The sequence below is a fragment of the Procambarus clarkii genome, chromosome 46, assembly GCF_040958095.1.
Source record: "Procambarus clarkii isolate CNS0578487 chromosome 46, FALCON_Pclarkii_2.0, whole genome shotgun sequence".
NCBI lineage: Eukaryota > Metazoa > Arthropoda > Malacostraca > Decapoda > Cambaridae > Procambarus > Procambarus clarkii.
The window spans coordinates 31,919,361-31,939,353 of NC_091195.1; the positions used below are offsets into that span (position 1 = coordinate 31,919,361).

The 19,993-nt window shown below is 42.3% G+C and overlaps 1 protein-coding gene across 1 annotated transcript in view; it reads right to left on the bottom strand.

Moving 5' to 3' along the window:
- LOC123753853 (uncharacterized) overlaps positions 1 to 19,115 on the bottom strand; it is a 100,596-nt gene extending 81,481 nt beyond the window's left edge. The window contains exon 1 of the mRNA XM_069301903.1: positions 18,999 to 19,115. The gene's annotated coding sequence lies outside the window, so the exon portion shown is untranslated. The remainder of the gene's footprint in view (positions 1 to 18,998) is intronic.
- Between the last annotated feature and the right edge of the window lie 878 nt (positions 19,116 to 19,993).

Sequence of the window (19,993 nt, forward strand, 5' to 3'; positions counted from 1 at the left end):
AATATATGCTCGATGGTAAAGGGTATTTTAAGTGAAATAAGTACTTGTTTGAAATTTACTCTGGCACTATAATGTCGGAAGCAGTGAAGGAGATAGTGTCCGACTGTTTCAGGCACCTGACAGTGGATGCAGAGTTCGTTGATGTCTGTTCTGTACTTAGAGCTGTGTGCTGCCAGTTTGGTGTGTCCCAGCCTTAATCTGGTCATCGCTATATCAATTTCTCTGCTTTTATATCTGACATGTTTCCAAGTTTCCCATTTCTTTTTAATGGACCCATAGTACAAAGGTGAGCGTGACGTTTTCCATTTCTTCGCAAAATCTTGGGTTATAGTATTTTTGAAGGCTCCTTTACGTGCAACATGGAGAATTGGATGACAGATAATGTGAGGCGTGTTGTGCATTGCTTTGGCTAGATGATCTACTAGTTCATTATGGAGAATACCACAATGCGCTGGGACCCATTGGATAGAGGTATCATAACCGTTTAATCGATGTTCATGAAGAAGTTGAAGACATGGGTAAACAAACTCCTTGCACGTTGTTGTAGAGTACGAAAAGGCTTGAATCGCACTCTTGGAGTCACTGCAGACTGTATATGTCCCGATTGGTAACGTTGTGATTATTTGGAGAGCTTGATATATGGCATATAATTCAGCTGTGAAAACAGATAGTTGGTTTGGTAACCGCCATCCCTGCTTGAGATGGTATTCCGGTATCCATACAGCGCTAGTGACCGAGGGTACGTTGCTCATGATGATGCGAGATCCATCTGTATAAATCGCTGTGGTATTTGGGTAGCAATTTTTCATTGTTGAGAGAAAGACTGAGGCTATGGCTGAGTTTGGTGCAGACTTTGGAACATTGTCTTCGAGTTGTATTGCTGTATTAGGAGTTGTATAAAACCAAGGTGGAATAGGGGGAACAGTAAGTTGGGTTTCCGAGTTTTGGAGTAGAGAGAGGTCTATATTGAGGTTATTTGTAGCCCGTGTGAGGAAAGGTTGTGAGTGATTGGTTGGGAAGCGGGGGATATGTGGGCTAACTGTTGGGTTAATTTTTGATCTGTATGGGTGTGTCTGGTGAGCAGTGGTACAGAGTGACAGATAGTTGGCACACATTATGTCTCGTCTGGTGGCTAGGCTTGTGAGGCCCGTTTCCCCGTAAAGTCCGGGGATAGGAGTGGAACGCATTGCGCCACATATAAGTCGCATGGCATTGTTTTGAATGACCTCTAGGCTCTGTATGTTAGTAGGCGCAGCCGACGCATATGCTTGGCAACAATAGTCTAGTTGGCTACGAATGTAGGTTGTATAGAAACGGAGCAAGATTTTATGGTGTGCTTGTGAGGGAATCTAGATTCCCTCAGCTAGTTTTCCTAGTTTCTAGATTAGGCTAGTCGCTCTAGGGACTCTAGAAACTGAAGCTTTCAAACTAACATACACTTTTGGGGTGTTGGATGAAAGCTCTTGCTATGGACTATCATTTGTGAGTAGTCAGAAGTCTGTGATTGCTCTGTAGAGAGAATTACAGAGATTTTCCTGTTTCTTTGAAATAGGATAGGTGTGGAAAGTGAGCGGTGCCAGAGGATACTTGACTAAAACCGTTAGAGGTGGGGGGAGAGTGGGGTGAACGTTGCCCCCCCCCCCCACCATGAGAGACAGTGCGCCACTGTCTTAGGCCTCCCCCTCCTTGTGACGTCACGGGACGCCTGAGGGTGAGTGAGGCCTGTGATTGGGGTAGGCATGTCTGCTCCGAGCTGTGTTTTGGCGCGAACAGCTGTGATTGGTAGCGGCACGAGGGAACAGTGCCGGCTTCGTGCTGATTGGTCAAGACAAAGTAAGGGGGGAGGTATGGGCATTTTGAGTTTCCTTAGCCCGCGAAATCGTCAGTTTGAGCTGGGTAGCAGATGGACGAGGACGTAACTGGGTGGAGAGGGGAAGTTTGTAGTAGAAAGTATGCCATAGACCGTGCGTTTCGTTTTTTTCCGGGCACGGTCTACGAACCCCCGGTTTCAAGTATGCCATAGACTGAGCGTTTCGTTTTTTTCCGGGCACGGTCTACACACCCCCGGTTTCAAGTATGCCATAGACCGTGCGTTTCGTTTTTTTCCGGGCACGGTCTACGCACCCCCCAGTTTCAAGTATGCCATAGACCGTGCGTTTCATTTTTTTCCGGGCACGGTCTATGCACCCCCCAGTTTCAAGTATGCCATAGACCGTGCGTTTCGTTTTTTTCCGGGCACGGTCTACGCACCCCCGGTTTCACAAACTTTTTCTAAAAGTCGCTCTATGGCCCCTGTCATTTAGCTCAAGGGGCCACCCCCGTTAATCGCAGACGTTACCGTGTTGTCTAGAAGTGATGGCACTCCTGCCATCCCGGGTTGTGTCTAGGCCCAATTTTCGTGAAATTTGGGGCCGATGAGGTACGGAAGGACCAGTAAAATAGCCTCAGAGACAGTGGACACCCATCAAGCAGCTGGCAGAACCTCATGGTGTAACAGGTGGTTCAAATGACCCGTCTAGTGTTAATGGACAATTGGTGGAATCAGGGCAGTGTAATTGTGGTGAGATTACAGGCCCCTGTGGGACTTTGAATTCCGCCAGGCGGCGTCAGTGTGGGGACGCCGCCGGCCATTGTCACCCCAGTGTAGAGCAAGGCAGGCTCTGATTTGATGGAGTTGTTGGTGATTCCCCATTCACGTGTGTATGCCCGGGGGCCACCCACCCGCCCGCCCGGTCTGGCCATCCACCCGGCCGCCCGGCCCGGCCACCCGGCCCGACCCACCTGCCCGCGCGCCGGCTACCCCCCCCCCCCTCTCAGCTCGGGAGGGGCGCTGTGGGCCACGCGGTGGCTACATGCCTTGGCCACCCCCTTGGGCCACTTGGCCACTTTCCCGGGACAGCCTAGGGCCACATCTTGTCGACGCACGAGGAGCAAGCTAAGTGTTGACAGCCAGAGAGGTAGTGACCTGGGAAATGAGGAGGTGTAGACGTGAGTACAATTATCATTGTGTACAGGGTGATGAGTACCAGTGGAAATTCCCGGTAAGAGTTGTCTCATAGCCCTGCCAGGCTAGGGAAGCAGCTGAGAGACAGCTGTCTGTAGCACGTCCAGGTGACTGGTAGGGCGGTATCTGGAGATGGATGTTGTACACGGGACCACACTGTAGTATTATAATGTATAAGTGTGTAGACTGATTCGAGTATGTAACCGGTCAGTGTAGAGATTTACCATATAAATGATCCAGTTGTCGATTCTATATAATCGGTCAGACTGGATTAGTGCGATGGAGTACCAGCATGAATAATTATAATCATTATGTTGCAGGGATGTCAGTGGGGGCCCTGAGGTCTGTGTAGTTGGAGTTACAATTACCTGATGATATAATTTTCATTGATTATGTGAATGCCATTTCTATGTGTTCATTTGCATGTTTTATGTACTGTGTTGTGTGGTAAGTCAGTAGATGTGATTGCTGACTGATTGCCTAGTGATGTCATTAGCATGTGGGGTATGCTGACGGCATCATTATGTTGCAGGTTTGTGCAGTGTTGTTATCAGTTTATACGATATTGGTGCCCTGGGAGTTGTGATGAGGGTTTAAGGGACCACTAGGATTATTCAGGGGAATTCACAGTACTTAATGAGAGCAGGCAGTTGTTTGCTTAATTTCCTTGCTGAGGTAAGTGTATGTTCACAGTAGTCCTTTGCAACGGTTGCAAGATAAGGGGGGCAGTAATATTGGTATAATCTTGTTGTTGCACAACCGTGTGTCATTATTGTGTGGGCACAGTAATTAACGAGTTGCAGTAGCCGCAACCGTATGTGGGCAGTGCATTTGTGTTGTTGCATGCCATTGTAGTGTGACCTATGTAACACTGGGGTTACTTTGTTTCTTTAAGTTGTGTTGAGGACTTAAGGATTCAGTGAGTTAATAATTGGGGAATTAACTGGATAAGGGGTGCACACTTATTGTGGAGTGAGTGAGGGCTGTTATGAGAGAGAACAGCGTTGAGCTTGAGTGAGATACGTCTCGGGAGCAATTAATTGTCCGTGTGACAACTAATTGACCACTCTAGCTAATTATGTAATTAGCCTTCTCATCATGAATTCACGTAGTGGGAGAGGATCTGTCAGAGTCTGTCAGTATTTGTGTTAACGTAATTTGCTCGAGACTAATTACCTTTCTGGGGTATAGCAATTAGTGGCTCATGTTAATTAGTGGAGTAATTAACGTCTGGAGGGCTCAGATGACTCGGTAAAGCGAGGCCATGGAGCTAGCATAAATCGTTGTATTAATCATATCCTGTCTGAGGACAGTGGATTAATGGCACTCTTGTTAATTAGGGGTAATTAACTCCTTTCCCGTGAATTCACAGTGTTTGATGAGACCTGCTTAGGCAGTGCGGAGTGAGACGTATTTATGGATGATTAATTATCGGTCCTGGTGACAGTTAATTAATTGCTCGGAGTTAATTAGGGCAATTAACACTCACTAGTAATTTTTTGACACAGACTGTTGAGAAGCTACCAAGTTAGGGTAGGCTTAGTTAACGTAACTCAATGGGGATGTAATTAGTGGTCCGTTTGACCTTAATTAAGGATTACTCACTGAATACTTGCTAGGAGTCAAGTGTGATGTAATATATGTTTGAGTTATTGTTAACAAGAGAGACAAGTGTTAAGGATTAACAGAGTATCATCATGTTGTTGTCTAGTGTGAGACAATTGTTTGTGATTACCGTAGTACTTTGTTGCTGACTGCTGCGATCAGTCAATTAACGTACTTAATCACTTAAGGCAATTTCTTTTGGTTGTCGTCTGGTGACGAGAGTAGAGTAATCTAGGGATTTGTGGAGCTGTGTCCCAGAATCTTGCCTTGCCTGACTTTGTTTACTGTTTACAGAGCAACTTCTTGTAGGGCGTTGCAAAGAGTGTTCACACTGGGTTGTGATAGGGGGAGTCACTGTTGGACTACCCGCCTAGTTACGTGGGTCTCTCCTGGGGGGCGGGAGGACCCCTAAGCTTGTGATTATAGTAGCTGTCAGGAAAACCGAGACACTATTGATTGCATGCTTGTGTCTTCAGTGGATATCCTTCATTTGTTCAGTTAGTTCATGTTGTCAGCCCAAAGTTTCCACAAGATGGAGCCTGCTGTCACTTCTCGAGGGGCTGTTGAATAGCTGTGTTGCAAATGCCACTTGATGGAAAATAACGTAACCATTCGCTGTGGTGTAACTTAGTCTGTGATATTTTTCTTTGATTTGCAATATTGCGTCATCAGTGGGCACACCTGTGTTCAGGTTAGTTCAGTATGCAGCCTCACAGCAAGGGTTGCTATTTAGCTGTTTGTTATCGTGCCACTGGATGGACATTAACGTAACGTAAACTCGGTAATGTAGTAGTTAGTCTCTTGTTATTAATAAATTATTATGTTATAGAAAACGGGCTTTGTTGTCAACCCTTCAACCATATTATTCCACACATGTTTCTGCATATTACGATTAAATGTTGATGTGATCTTGATATGACGGCTGTTCTTGGGAATATGAATTCCAATTCATAGCGCCACATCAAATATAAATATTTGATTGCGAGAACCCGTCGGTTACCCTTTATTAGTTTTAACGTCCTGTTTAACTAGGTGGAGCCAGCGGCCTATTGTGGACAGGTTTTCACCCCTAGTGGTGGAGGCCTGGCGGTTTGCTCCCGCTTTTCCTTTTTTCTTATGGACTCATGCTTAACTGCCGTGAGCAGCTTTTAAACTTGTAGTCCACCTCCTAAGGGAGGTAGGCGTAGACAAAAATCTCACAGTGCTCCCCAGGTGGTGCCAGTGAGGGCTTTCAGTATGGCGAGTCGGGGTTGGTCGTCTGTTTAAGGTGTTGAATGTGTGCTTTCCAGGTAAGTGAGGGCGAGTCTAAGTGCATGCCGAGGTATTTATGTTCTCGTACGTGTTGGATGGGAGTGTTGTGTATTGTGAGGGTGGGTAGATGAGCAAGTCTTTTTTTAGTGAAAATTTGATAATAGGTTTTGGTAGTACTAACTTGAAGGCCCCATTGTTGTGTCCAATCTATGAGGTGGTCAAGTGCTGTTTGCATTGTTGAGACTGTATTAGGTAAGGCATTGTCTGAATAATAAAATGTTAAGTCGTCGGCGTACGCCGAGAGGTGAACAGGATGGGTGTTAGGCAAATCTGCTAAGAATGCAGTAAAAAGGGTTGGGCTTAGTATGGAGCCTTGCGGGACACCCGTTTGTATTGGGATGTCATCGGAAAACTCGCCTTGTATATAGACTTTAGAGGTCCTGTTCGTAAGATAGGATTTTAACCATAAAAGTAATCTTCCCTGTACGCCTAAACGCGCAAGCTTTGCGAGGAGGCAAGTATGAAGAATGCTATCAAAAGCTCCTTTGAGGTGTAAGTAGAGAACAATACAAAATTTGCTGCTTCTGAGGGAGGTGCGGATTTCATGTTCAAGGCAGAGTACTAGGGAGGTAGAAATAGCTTAAGCTACTCTATCCCTTTGAGATGTATTTCTTGCTTATCTCTATAAACATACTTGAACCTGAACTTGGCAGAGTTCAAGTTCAGAGCTGATCGAGTGTGGAGCATTGCGGTCGAAATCCATATTGGAGTGACGGTATAATATTATTATACTCTTGGTTCCATTGGAGGCGAGTATGTACTAGTCTTTCCATGACTGTACTGAGGCATGATAGTAGGGAAATAGGTCTGTATGACGCAGGTTGGGATGGGTCTTTTCCTGGTTTAAGGAACGGAAGAATAATACTGGTCTGCCATTGCGAGGGAATATTTCCGTGAGTCCAGCATAGGTTGTAATAGTTTAGAAGAATACTATGTGCAGTCGATGGAAGATATTTAATGAGTTCATATGGAATTCCATCCTCTCCAGGTGCCTTGCCAAGAGGTAGGCGGGTTAAGGCTAATTGTAGCTCGCTTAAGGTGCACATGTTGTCGACGCCGAGCATGGGTAGCAGTACGACACGGTCAATTTCTTGTCTGAGGGGGAGTTCTTGGGCATGAAAGAAGGGTGTTGAGAGGGTAACTTTAAGACATTCAGCAAGAACATTTGCACGCTCCTGAGGTGTTTGACAGAGTGAACCGTTGATCATCAGGGGAAACGAAGGGAATGTTGGGCGACCTTTAATGCTGTTAAATGTAGCCCAGACTTTTGAATGTGGCGTAGTGGGTGTGAGGCTATCACAAAATTTTGCCCATGATGATCGCTTTGCTGACAGTATGGTTTTTTTGGCTTCTGCTGTGGCCCGCCGGAGATTAACCCAGTTCTGTAGGGAGGGTTGACGTCTTTGTTTTTGTATGGCTAGTGAGCGCAAAGCGACTGTTCGTGCACATTCCGCGTTCCACCACGGTTTAAGTGGTTTGTTGGACCTATGTCCTGAAGTTTTCTTGAGCATTTGGGTGGCTGCAGAATTTATGGCCGAGGTGATTGTGGACAGTCGCGTGTTTGGGTCTACATCGTCTGTATCTGGGAGACAGACAGTATCAGCCCATTTTTTTCTTATCTAGTTTCTTAATGTTCCACTTGGGGAGCGTTAGGGGGTGGGTTTATGGCTGAAAGTTAGTAAATTTTATAATGAGGGGTTTGTGGTCACTACCAATATCTGGTCCAGTATGAAACTGTAGTTCTTGTTGAAAGTGTGCAGAGCCAAAGCAGATGTCCAGTGAGGCTTCATAATTGGTTCTGTAGTTAAAGTAGGTTGCAAGGTAGGGCGGCGAAAGAAGAATATATGGTGTAGTGTCTTAAGTAGTTTTATATAGTGTACATATACATAGTGAATATATAGCATAGTGTACAGTCTGCCTATCGTAGTTAATATGAATATGCCAGGTTGTTCGTCGATTCGCTCTCCTCGTTTGCGTCGTTCAAATGATTTTCTACTGGCATTCCATATGTAATACGTAGGCACTTCCGAATACAGCAGTGTTATCGCAAACGCGTCATTTTGACAACGTGAAGAAAGTAGTTTACTATGTAGCCGGTGGATTCATATCTGTTTGTTGCACATTTGCAGCTGTGAAAAAAAAGTGTTGTCCATTTTCTTGTTTTCAAATCAAAAACAAAAAATACTAACGAAATATTTAAATTCATAAGCAGATCAATCGACACGGCTCAATTTCACCACCAATTGCACTGGAAAATAAGAACAGTTAAAAAAACGAAATAATAAAACAATGAAAAAAGAAACAAATATGCTATACACACGAAATGAACGGTATGGTAAACATCACAGCTCAAATCCATTGCAACGTCACACAAAATAATTATATCAAAATGTAAGAAAATTAAATTTATCAATGCAATTGGAAACATTGAAAAAGAATCGTAACATATTATGTATTTCGTGTGTTTCTCTTACGTGCAACAGATGGTGCTGTTTTTAAAAAATCGGGCCTTGCATAGTAGGCCGAGAAGTGCGTTCTGGCTACTAGGTACGACATATATATATATATATATATATATATATATATATATATATATATATATATATATATATATATATATATATATATATATATATATATACTAGCAGTACCTGGCAACGCGTTGCTGTGGCTCAGCAACCTTCCCTGTCCCCCTCTCCTCCCCACCATTCTCTCTTCACCCGTCTCCTCGGCCTCCCAACCATTCCCTATTCCACCGCCCGATAGTCCTCCCTACCATTCCCCACTCCACCATCCCCTCTTCCTTCCCACCATGCCCCACTCCCCTGTCCCTTTGTCCTCTCCACCATTCTCCATTCCTCCATCTCCTTATCCCCACCATCCCAAACACCCCCGACCCCCTAGTCCTTCCCCACCATTACCCCCTTCCTTGTCCCCTCACCCTCCCCACCATCTCTCACTTCAGTCCCCGCCTCATCCCCACCATTCCCCACTCCCTCGTCCGATGCCTTCCCAAATGGTCTGAGGTTCCCATCAGAAAATTAGGAACATCAAGTGATCTGATGTTCCCATCACTGAAGTATAAGAAAAAGCTAAAAAATTTAATGAAACTATGAAAAAAATAAAAAATAAAATAAACTCACGAAATGAAAGGTATGGTAAACAACACAGCTAAATTCCAACACAATTCACACCAAATAATAAAATCATAATGAAAATAAATCAAAATCTATGAAAATTCAATTTATCAATGCAATCAGAAATATTGATATGGAATTGTAACATATTTAGAATAGCACGTGTGTTGCTCAAATGAAAACTCACACCCCAGAAGTGACTCGAACCCATACTCCCAGGAGCAACGCAACTGGTATGTACAAGACGCCTTAATCCACTTGACCATCACGACCGGACATAATGAGGTGATAGCCGAGGCTATTTGAACCACCCCACCGCCGGCACTCGGATAGTAATCTTGGGCATAGCAAGCTATGCCCAAGATATGCCAATCTTGGGCATAGCATGCTATGCCCAAGATTACTATCCGAGTGCCGGCGGTGGGGTGGTTCAAATAGCCTCGGCTATCACCTCATTATGTCCGGTCGTGATGGTCAAGTGGATTAAGGCGTCTTGTACATACCAGTTGCGTTGCTCCTGGGAGTATGGGTTCGAGTCACTTCTGGGGTGTGAGTTTTCAGTTATATATATATATATATATATATATATATATATATATATATATATATATATATATATATATATATATATATATATATATATATATATATATATATATGCCGACCGGCTCCCTCGACCATACTCCCGATCGACCATAAGGTGGTCACTATGATTGCAAACAACGGACGAATTTGATTTGTATGTGGCGTGTTGGACGCGTCATTAATGCATACATCCTAGTGTCAGTGGTTCTTTAATAAATTCAGAGCTTGACATGCACTACAGAAAGTGGCATTTGTAACGCCTTTGACAAATCTCAATGGCTACAAAGAGGTTGGACCGGGCAAATTTACCAACAGCATGCGAAGAAATAAGCATTCATCTTGATTTGGATGCATAGTGTACAGTCTGCCTATCGTAGTTTATTTGAATATGCCAAGTTGTTCGTCGACTCGCTCTCCTCGTTTGCGTCGTTCAAATTATTTTCTACTGGCATTCCATGTGTAATACGTAGGCACTTCCGAGTGTTATCGCAAACGCGTCATTTTGACAACGTTAAGAAAGTAGGATACGATGTAGCCAGTGGATTCATATCTGTTTGTTGCACATTTGCAGCTGTGAAATAAACGTGTTGTCCATTTTCTTGTTTTCAAAACAAAAACAAAAAATACTAACGAAATATTTAAATTCAAACGCAGATCAATCGACACAGCTCAATTTCACCACCAATTGCACTGAAAAATAAGAACAGTTAAAAACACAAAATAAAAAACAATGAAAAAAGAAACAAATACGCTATACATAGGGAGCCGGTCGGCCGAGCGGACAGCACGCTGGACTTGTGATCCTGTGGTCCCAGGTTCGATCCCGGGCGCCGGCGAGAAACAATGGGCAGAGTTTCTTTCACCCTATGCCTCTGTTACCTAGCAGTAAAATAGGTACCTGGGTGTTAGTCAGCTGTCACGGGCTGCTCCTGGGGGTGGAATTCTGGTCGAGGACCGGGCCGCGGGTACACTAAAGCCCCGAAAACATCTCAAGATAACTATCCACGAAATGAACGGAATGGTAAAAATCACAGCTCAATTCCCATGCAACGGCACAAAAAATAATTAAATCAAAATGAAAATAAATCGAAATCTAAGAAAATTAAATTTATCACTGCAATCGGAAACATTGAAAAGGAATCGTAACATATTTTGTATTTCGTGTGTTTCTCTTACGTGCAACAGATGGCGCTGTTTTTCAAAAAACGCATGTTTTTAACTGTCACAGGTGTAGCATCTAAATAGTAGGTATATAAAAACACGTACGTATTTGAATGGAACGTTGCGTCCGAATATCAAAGCAAACGGTGAAGAACTTTATGAGATAACAGCGTGTTGCCCTAATGCCCTACAGATGGCGTTGTTTTTCAAAAAAACATGTTTTTTCCTGTCACATTTCAGGCATGTATATAGTAGGTATATAAAAACACTCGCCTATTCGAATGCAATGTTGTGTCAAAGTTTCAAACCAATGAGTAAATAGGTTTCGAAGATTTCCCTCACATGATAAACACTTGAAAAACAAAGTTTTTCAAAGAAAGCATGTTTTTTTCCAGTCACAGACATGACATCTATATAGTATATATAAATATATATATGTTATACCTAGTAGCCAGAACGTCGTACTCGGCCTACTATGCAAGGCCCGATTTCCGTAATAAGCCAAGTTTTCCAGAATTTCAATATGTTTTCTTTTTTTAATTATGAAATGATAAAGCTGTTCATTTCATGATGTATGAGCTAATTATTTTAAAATTTTAATTAAAACTAACGTAGATATATGACCGAACCTAACCAACCCTACCTAACCTATCCTAAACGAACATAACTAAATCAATAATTTATGTTCTTAATATAATATAATAATAATATTTAAAATAAACCAATTGGAAACAATTTATTGAAAATAAAGAAAATCACTCGGCCTATTAGGCAAATCGAGCCTTGCATAGTAGGCCGAGAAGTGCATTCTGGCTACTAGGTACGACATATATATAAATATATATAAATATATATATAAATATATATATATATATATATATATATATATATATATATATATATATATATATATATATATATTTATATATATATTTATATATATATATATATATATATATATATATATATATATATATATATATATATTTATATATATATATATATATATATATATATATATATATATTTATATATATATATATATATATATATATATATATATATATATATATATATATATATATATATATATATGTCGTACCTAGTAGCCAGAACTCACTTCTCAGCCTACTATTCAAGGCCCGATTTGCCTAATAAGCCAAGTTTTCATGAATTAATGTTTTTTCGTCTACCTAACCTACCTAACCTAACCTAACCTAGCTTTTTTTGGCTACCTAACCTAACCTTACCTATATATATAGGTTAGGTTAGGTTAGGTAGGGTTGGTTAGGTTCGGTCATATATCTACGTTAATTTTAACTCCAATAAAAAAAATTGACCTCATACATAGTGAAAAGGGTAGCTTTATCATTTCATAAGAAAAAAAATATAGTAAATATATTAATTCAGGAAAACTTGGCTTATTAGGCAAATCGGGCCTTGAATAGTAGGCTGAGAAGTGAGTTCTGGCTACTAGGTACGACATATATATATATACATATATATATATATATATATATATATATATATATATATATATATATATATATATATATATATATATATATATATATATATATATATACATATATATATATATATATATATATATATATATATATATGTCGTACCTAATAGCCAGAACGCACTTCTCAGCCTACTATTCTAGGCCCGATTTGCCTAATAAGCCAAATTTTCATGAATTAATGTTTTTTCGTCTACCTAACCTACCTAACCTAACCTAACCTAGCTTTTTTTGGCTACCTAACCTAACCTTACCTATAAATATAGGTTAGGTTAGGTTAGGTAGGGTTGGTTAGGTTCGGTCATATATGTACGTTAATTTTAACTCCAATAAAAAAAAATTGACCTCATACATAGAGAAAAGGGTTGCTTTATCATTTCATAAGAAAAAAATTATAGTAAATATATTAATTCAGGAAAACTTGGCTTATTAGGCAAATCGGGCCTTGAATAGTAGGCTGAGAAGTGAGTTCTGGCTACTAGGTACGACATATATATATATATATATATATATATATATATATATATATATATATATATATATATATATATATATATATATATATATATATATATATATATATATACATATATATATATATATACATGTCTCGTTGAATATGACCGCATATTCTGTATTTACTATCTTCTGATTTAGGCCTTCTATCCCTCTAACTATTTTCCTAGCATCAGGGCTTAGCTGAAAGAGGAGTTCTCCAAAACTCATTTTCGTTATTTCAAGGTGAAGAAATGTCAATAATACAATATGTCATCTACATAACGGCAATATACAGTTGGCTTTTTATTTTTACAAAAACAAACACAAAAAATACAGTTGTTTTTTAGAAAAAACAACTGTATAATGCCGTCATGTAGATGACATATTCGTCATAGAAAAAGACTCAGACGAACTAATTGATCTAAAAAGCCATCCAGAGAGAGAGTCAGTACTCCGATTTACACATGAAAATAGTGAAAATAACAGTCTGCCATTCTTGGATGTACTAATAGCAAAAACAGGAACCTCTTTAAGCACCAACGTATATACTAAGCACACCAAGATATGATTATGCCTGAACGGTAGAAGTGAATGCCCCCAAAGATACAAAGCCAGTGTTCTCAATGCTTATATTCGTCGAGCGCTTACCCACTGCTCTGAATGGAGCAACGTGAGTAGAGAATTTGAAAGAGTAACTCAGGTATTGGTGAACAACGGATTTAGCAACGCTGAAATAAACGCTGCTATAAGAAGACACTTTGACCGATGGTATAATCCTGAACCTAGAACAGAAACCACAATACCTAAATAAAATTATATTAGAAATCAACAATGCACAATGAACAAAAAAAAAGACGAAAGAATAATGAAAGAAATAATCCGAAAAGGAGTAAAAAGCATCATTTCTAACCAAAGCATAGACCTGATCATATTCTACAAAACCAAGACGACTTCGAACTCCTTATCAAAAACAGCCCGAAGCCGACGGAGAACCCTCTACAGCAGTCAAGCGTTGTATACATGTACACTTGCCCCCACGAAGGATGTAACCTTCAATCTAAGTACATATGTACGTCGACCAAGCTGACGAGGCGTTTGATATGTCATCTTCAATCCGGTGCCCCCAGGAATCACATGAGACAAGCCCATGACATCACCCTAACAAGAGAAATGTTTAACAAAAATACCTGTATAATTGACAAAACCCAAGATGCAAGAAGATTACAAATTCTTGAAGCAATTCACATATGAATAGAACAACCTACCATGAACACCCAAATCACGGAACTCTTTACTCTACCCACCATGAGAGTAAGGACAAGACCAGAACATAACGATGCCAACACAGAAGACACTGTTCAACATTACAGGCCAATTACACCTGAAAAATCTTTGTATGTAGATAGGAGCTGCCTCGTATGGGCCAATAGGCCTTTCGCAGTTACCTTTATTCTTATGTTCTTATGTGCTTCGACCCCATTTATCCCCTATGTATCCCCCTTGTTTTTACCTTTATTGTCTTATCACCTGACCCAGTACGGGTATAAATCAACGAGTTCTGTAATTTCTTTTCACTTGAGAATGAACCATGGAGGTTCGAGACGTTGTGCAAATTGTATAAATAAGTGTGATACAGTCTATAGTAATTCACTTTTTTCTTCACCTTGAAATAACGAAAATGAGTTTTGGAGAACTCCTCTTTCAGCTAAGCCCTGTTGCTAGGAAAATAGTTAGAGGGATAGAAGCCCTAAATCAGATGATAGTAAATTCAGAATATGCCGTCATATTCAACGAGACATGTTTAAAAGAAAACCTGCTGCTAGTATACACCAATATATATATGTATATGGTGTATACTTATAAAATGGGTCCCTACACTTGCACCAGAGGTGGTATATATACCTATATATATATATAAATATATATTTATATACCCCGTCTAGGTATATAAAATAATATATATATATATATATATATATATATATATATATATATATATATATATATATATATATATATATATGTGTGTGTGTGTGTGTGTGTGTGTGTGTGTGTATATCACGAAAATAAACACGTGATTAAAAATGTGACAATGTCAGACCACGGAGGAAAAATGAAACAGGAATTTCCTTAAGTAATTTCGTATAATAATACATCTTCAGAAGGAGTGATTTTACAGATCGAGTACTGGACATAAATAAGCAGGAGAGAATGGTGGAGAGAGGTGAGGTAAAATACGTGTACACTGCAGAGGGCCTATTGGCCCATCTGATGGAGCCCGTTGGCCCATCTGATGCAGCAACCACACACAGGCCCACACATAGATAATTATAGCATAAAATAGTAAATATATACAATGAATTAGTGAGACAAATGTGTTCCAATGATCCTACTTAAATTGCCCTTTAATTGATCTATTAAATATGAATCTAAGTTATATAGACCACTGCTTATGTTTAAATTACTTTCTTTTGTGATCTGTATTAAAGCAGATTCAATTATGTTTCTGGTATAGGTGCTTTTACAATTCGTTATTGAAGAAGCCATCTCCCAATCAATTTGGTGAGCATCTTCTGATAGATGAACAAAGCATTAGACAATTGGCCATGTCTTACAGAGTATTTATGTTGCGAAATTCTACATTTCAAATCTTTAGATGTTTGCCCAACATAGAACTTATTACAGTCTTTACAAGGTATTTTATAAATGACACAATTATCACTACGAGGGCTGTTCCTAACTAACAGCTTACCAACAGTATTTTCGTATCTAAACAATACATGTATATTAAAAAGTTTCAAGGCCTTGACATATATTTATATATATATTATATATATTTATATATATATAAAGGAAGGGAATACCACCTCTGGCTGGAAGAAGGGGGACCCTGAGCCTTGGAGGAAACCACGCATAACGCATTAGAGGGAATGTTTAGATCCCCTCCAATACAATTTCTATTTGAGAAAAAATCGCTTAATTCAGAGATAACACGATCAATGTAGTCCAAGAAATGTGTAAGTATCATCTATCAGAAATGTGTTTTGCCCGTTTCGGCCGGTTGGGGGCGGGTGTGTGTCTGCTCGCCTGTGCTGACGTGGCGTTACGATGGGGGTCCCTCTACCCCCAGTCGTCCGGGCTCAGTCTGTGGGACTAGAGTTCTCTGTGCGGGCTGGTTACCCGGAGATTGCCCTGGCTTGTGAACTGCTCTCTGTCCCTGTGTTTGCGATTTATGGGGTAGAGTTGGTAACGGCCCGTAGGGCCATTGTGAAGTTTGCAGAGGAGGCGGCGTATCGCGATTTTCTCCGGCGATACGAGGGGCGGACACTGCCCCTGCCGGATGGTGCGGGCACTGTCACCCTCTCGGATAGAAGTGGTGCACTTACTTACATCAGTGTGCATGGGGCTCCCTTGGAGTTTCCAGAGGCTCTGCTACGGCGGTATTTCGGGCGGTTTGGCGCAGTTGTTAGTGTGAGAGTGAACGTGGTGTCTTCTAGTCCTCTTAAGGGTGTGAGGTCTAACATTCGCACCCTGGGCATGAGACTCCGGGCGGATATTCCGTCCTCTGTGCGCCTTATGGGGTTCAACGTTCGGGTGTTTTACGCCCGTCAGCCGCGGACGTGTTATCGTTGTGGTCTTTTGGGCCATCAGGCTGCTGACTGTTCTGCGCCTCCTGTTGCACCAGTGAACCTCTTCAGTGAGGAGGATTTCCCGCCCCTTCCTGTGGGGGATGATTCGGTGGGTATGGACGTCTCTTCGGCTGAGGAGGTGCCCTCTGTAGCAGCTGTTGCTCCGCCTGTTGCGCCCCCTGTTGTTGCCGCATCTCCTCCGGAGGTTGGGTCCTCGCCTAGTGCTCCAGCTGGTGTCCCTGAGCCTCTTCCGCCTGCCGTTTGCTCGGTCCCCTCGTCTTCCAGTTCTTCCTCTGCTGTGTCTGTCCCGGTCCCTGCACCCTCGCCGTCTGTCCCGGCTGTGCTGGGAGCTGAGGTGGATCCGGAATTCCCTCCTGTGCCTGGCCTGGTGCCCCGTGTGGTTGAGGAGGCTGCCGTGCTGCGGCGTGCGTCGGTTCGCTCGGTTGGTGCTGCGCGGGTCGCTGAGTCTGCCTCCGGGTCTGATGATGTGCGGCCCGAGCCTAAGCGTTCCCGGCGTTCTTCTGTGTGGGCTGATGTTGGCGACTTCGACGAGTGTCGTCCTTCCGTTGACGGTGGGGTGGCTCCGGATGTGGTGCACACTACGGTGGTGGCGGAGGTACACTTGCCTGAGGATGCCGGTGCCGGCGTTTCGGCCTCAACCTCTGGTCCGGTGTCCGAGGGTCCTGCGTCGGATGGCTCCGGTTCTTCGTGGGCGGTGGTTCCCCCTGCTGTAGTTGGTGGTGAGCGGGGTGGCCTGGTGGTGATGTTGAGAAAGGATGCTCGCTCTGGATGTTCTGTGGCCCCTTCCTCGTTACCCGTTTCCTCGGCAGCGGTCTTGCCGCCTCTTCCGTTTCCTGCAGTCCCTTCCGTGTCTCCTGCGGTATCCGTGGAAGTGCTGTCGTCTCAGCGTCCGACACCTGCTCCGATGGCGAAGGCGTGGCAGGCTCGGCGTCCCTCGCCCGCTTCTCCGGTGTCATCTGCTTCCTCGAAGGGCGTGGTTGGCGCTCCCCAGCCTCGTTATGCGACTTGCGTCAGTGACCTTAGGCTTTGGCCGATGCCGCCAGATATAGATGTTCCCGAGTTTATGATACCCGCTCGAGCGCGGGGGATCAAAAACCCTACCGACCTTGAAGATCTCGTCTGGGAAGCTTACAAGTCGAAATATCCTCGTGAGCAGTTCCCGGAGAAGTACATTTCTTACGAGGTTCCTCGCAAGTGATTTCTATGTATTTTGTGTTGCCTGGTTGTGGGGTGTGTATGTGAGTGGGTGGGGGTGGGTATTGTTTCCCGGTTCCTGCGTGCTCCGGTTTGTATTGGTTTTTTTTTTGTATGGCTCGTGGGGGGGTGTGCGGTTCCTATGCGTTAGTGTGTTCGGTTATGGATGTCGTGTGCACTTGTTTGTCATATTGTGTGCCCTTCAGGCTGTTGGCGTGTGCTCTTTATGTTTTGCCTTCCGTTTGTTATGGCGGATCTGTTTTCTTTATTGTTATTGTCCTTATTCTTGTATGTTTCTCGCCTCTCTGTATGTATTTGAGGTGTTAGCAGGCTTGTTTTGTGTGCGTTTTGTCCTGGGGTTTTCCCTTATGTTTGTTTTACACTGTGTTACTAATTGTGTATTGTTTGTATATGCATTTTTTTGTGGTCAGCCCTTCTGGCTGGTCTTCTATTGATTTGTTCCTTTGTCCTTGTACATATGTGTGCTTTGTACTTTGTTCTATGTTATATTTGTTCTGTTTTTCTTGTACGTTCTACGCATGCTTGCATGTAAAAATAAAAATAAAAAAAAAAAAAATCTATCAGAAATGTGTAAGTATTCATCATGTTGTACGGCCAAGAATCTTAGCGAAGTATCAAAAATTTGCTAACTGTAGGTGCAGTCTGCGCATGAATGTAAAGCTGCCGCCCAGTTGGGTGGGTATGGAGCACATGACTGTAAAGCTGCCGCCCAGTTGGATGGATGTGGAGCACATGACTGTAGAGCTGCCCCCCCCCCCCCCAGTTGGGTGGGTGTGGAGCAAGACTAGTAACTGCGTGACTCACCATAGATGTAAAGTGCCTTGTATAGTGACTGTTGTGAGCTTTTTTGTTGAAACACGTGATATAAAAAGATTATTGATATGTATATGTGTACATGGATGTATATATATGTACGTGTGTATGTAACAATAACAATTGTGTAACTAGCATCAAAAGATTGTCACTTGCTTAGCTAAACGAACTATGGGGTTCAGTTCCTGTACCTATTATACCCCTCTGTAAACCTTTCTACCACCTCCCACGGGGTGAGTATGGGGTGCATAATAATGAAAGATATATAAATAATATAAGGTCACCAGACATATATACTGAGAAATAGAGATAAACACTGTCACACCGAGTCAATCGTTCGTGGCTCCAATTTCCAACAACACACAATGTTATAAACAAAACCGTTTATATTTCCTCAAACTAAATTACACATGATCACCATCTACATACAATACATGAATATAAAATAATGTCAAAAGGTGAGAATATGATACTGTGAATATGGGTGCACATACCAGTTGACGCGCAGCTCCTGAGATATTCTGAGTCGTGTCTGTCTTCAGCTCCGGATATATTATGACGCCTGCCTTCAGCTACATCAGTGCGCATGCGTCAACGGCCGCACCCTGAACTGTACCAATTCAACAAAAATAACTGTTAATAAAAGTTTCGTTTAATTAAATACGTTTAATTAAACGTATTTATATTTTTTGGTTGGGGGGGGGGGGGAGAGAGGATTAAAGTATATTCATTGTTTTCAAATAAAACATCTGACTGCATATGGCGAAAAATGCTTGATTTGAAGATGAACTATTGTGAGCCATCCACGGAAGTGACGTCTGTGGGCGAGGCAGCCGGGGCAGCTCTTATCACTTGGGCTGGCGATAGGGACCACTTTGTACACCCAACCGCCACACATCCAAAACTGCTCCCTCAACTCATCTGTTGTCTCCTCAACACTGCCCCATTAACTCACTTGACACCTCTCCAACACTACTCCCTCAACTCACTTGACACCTCTCCAACACTGCTCCCTCAACTCACTTGACACCTCTCCAACACTACTCCCTCAACTCACTTGACACCTCTCCAACACTACTCCCTCAACTCACTTGACACCTCTCCAACACTACTCCCTCAACTCACTTGACACCTCTCCAACACTACTCCCTCAACTCACTTGACACCTCTCCAACACTACTCCCTCAACTCACTTGACACCTCTCCAACACTACTCCCTCAACTCACTTGACACCTCTCCAACACTACTCCCTCAACTCACTTGACACCTCTCCAACACTGTTCCCTCAACTCACTTTAGGGAGTTGGGGATGTTTACTCAAACAACCTCAAACTCAAACATTAAGAAGAGTGTTGGTATGTTTATTATACTCTTGTTGCTGGGATGTTTACTGAACTGATTGTGTTGGGAAGTTTACCCAACTGCTGCAGTTAGGATGTCTACCTGCAGGAGTTGGGATGTTTACTCAACCGCTAGTGTTGGAATATT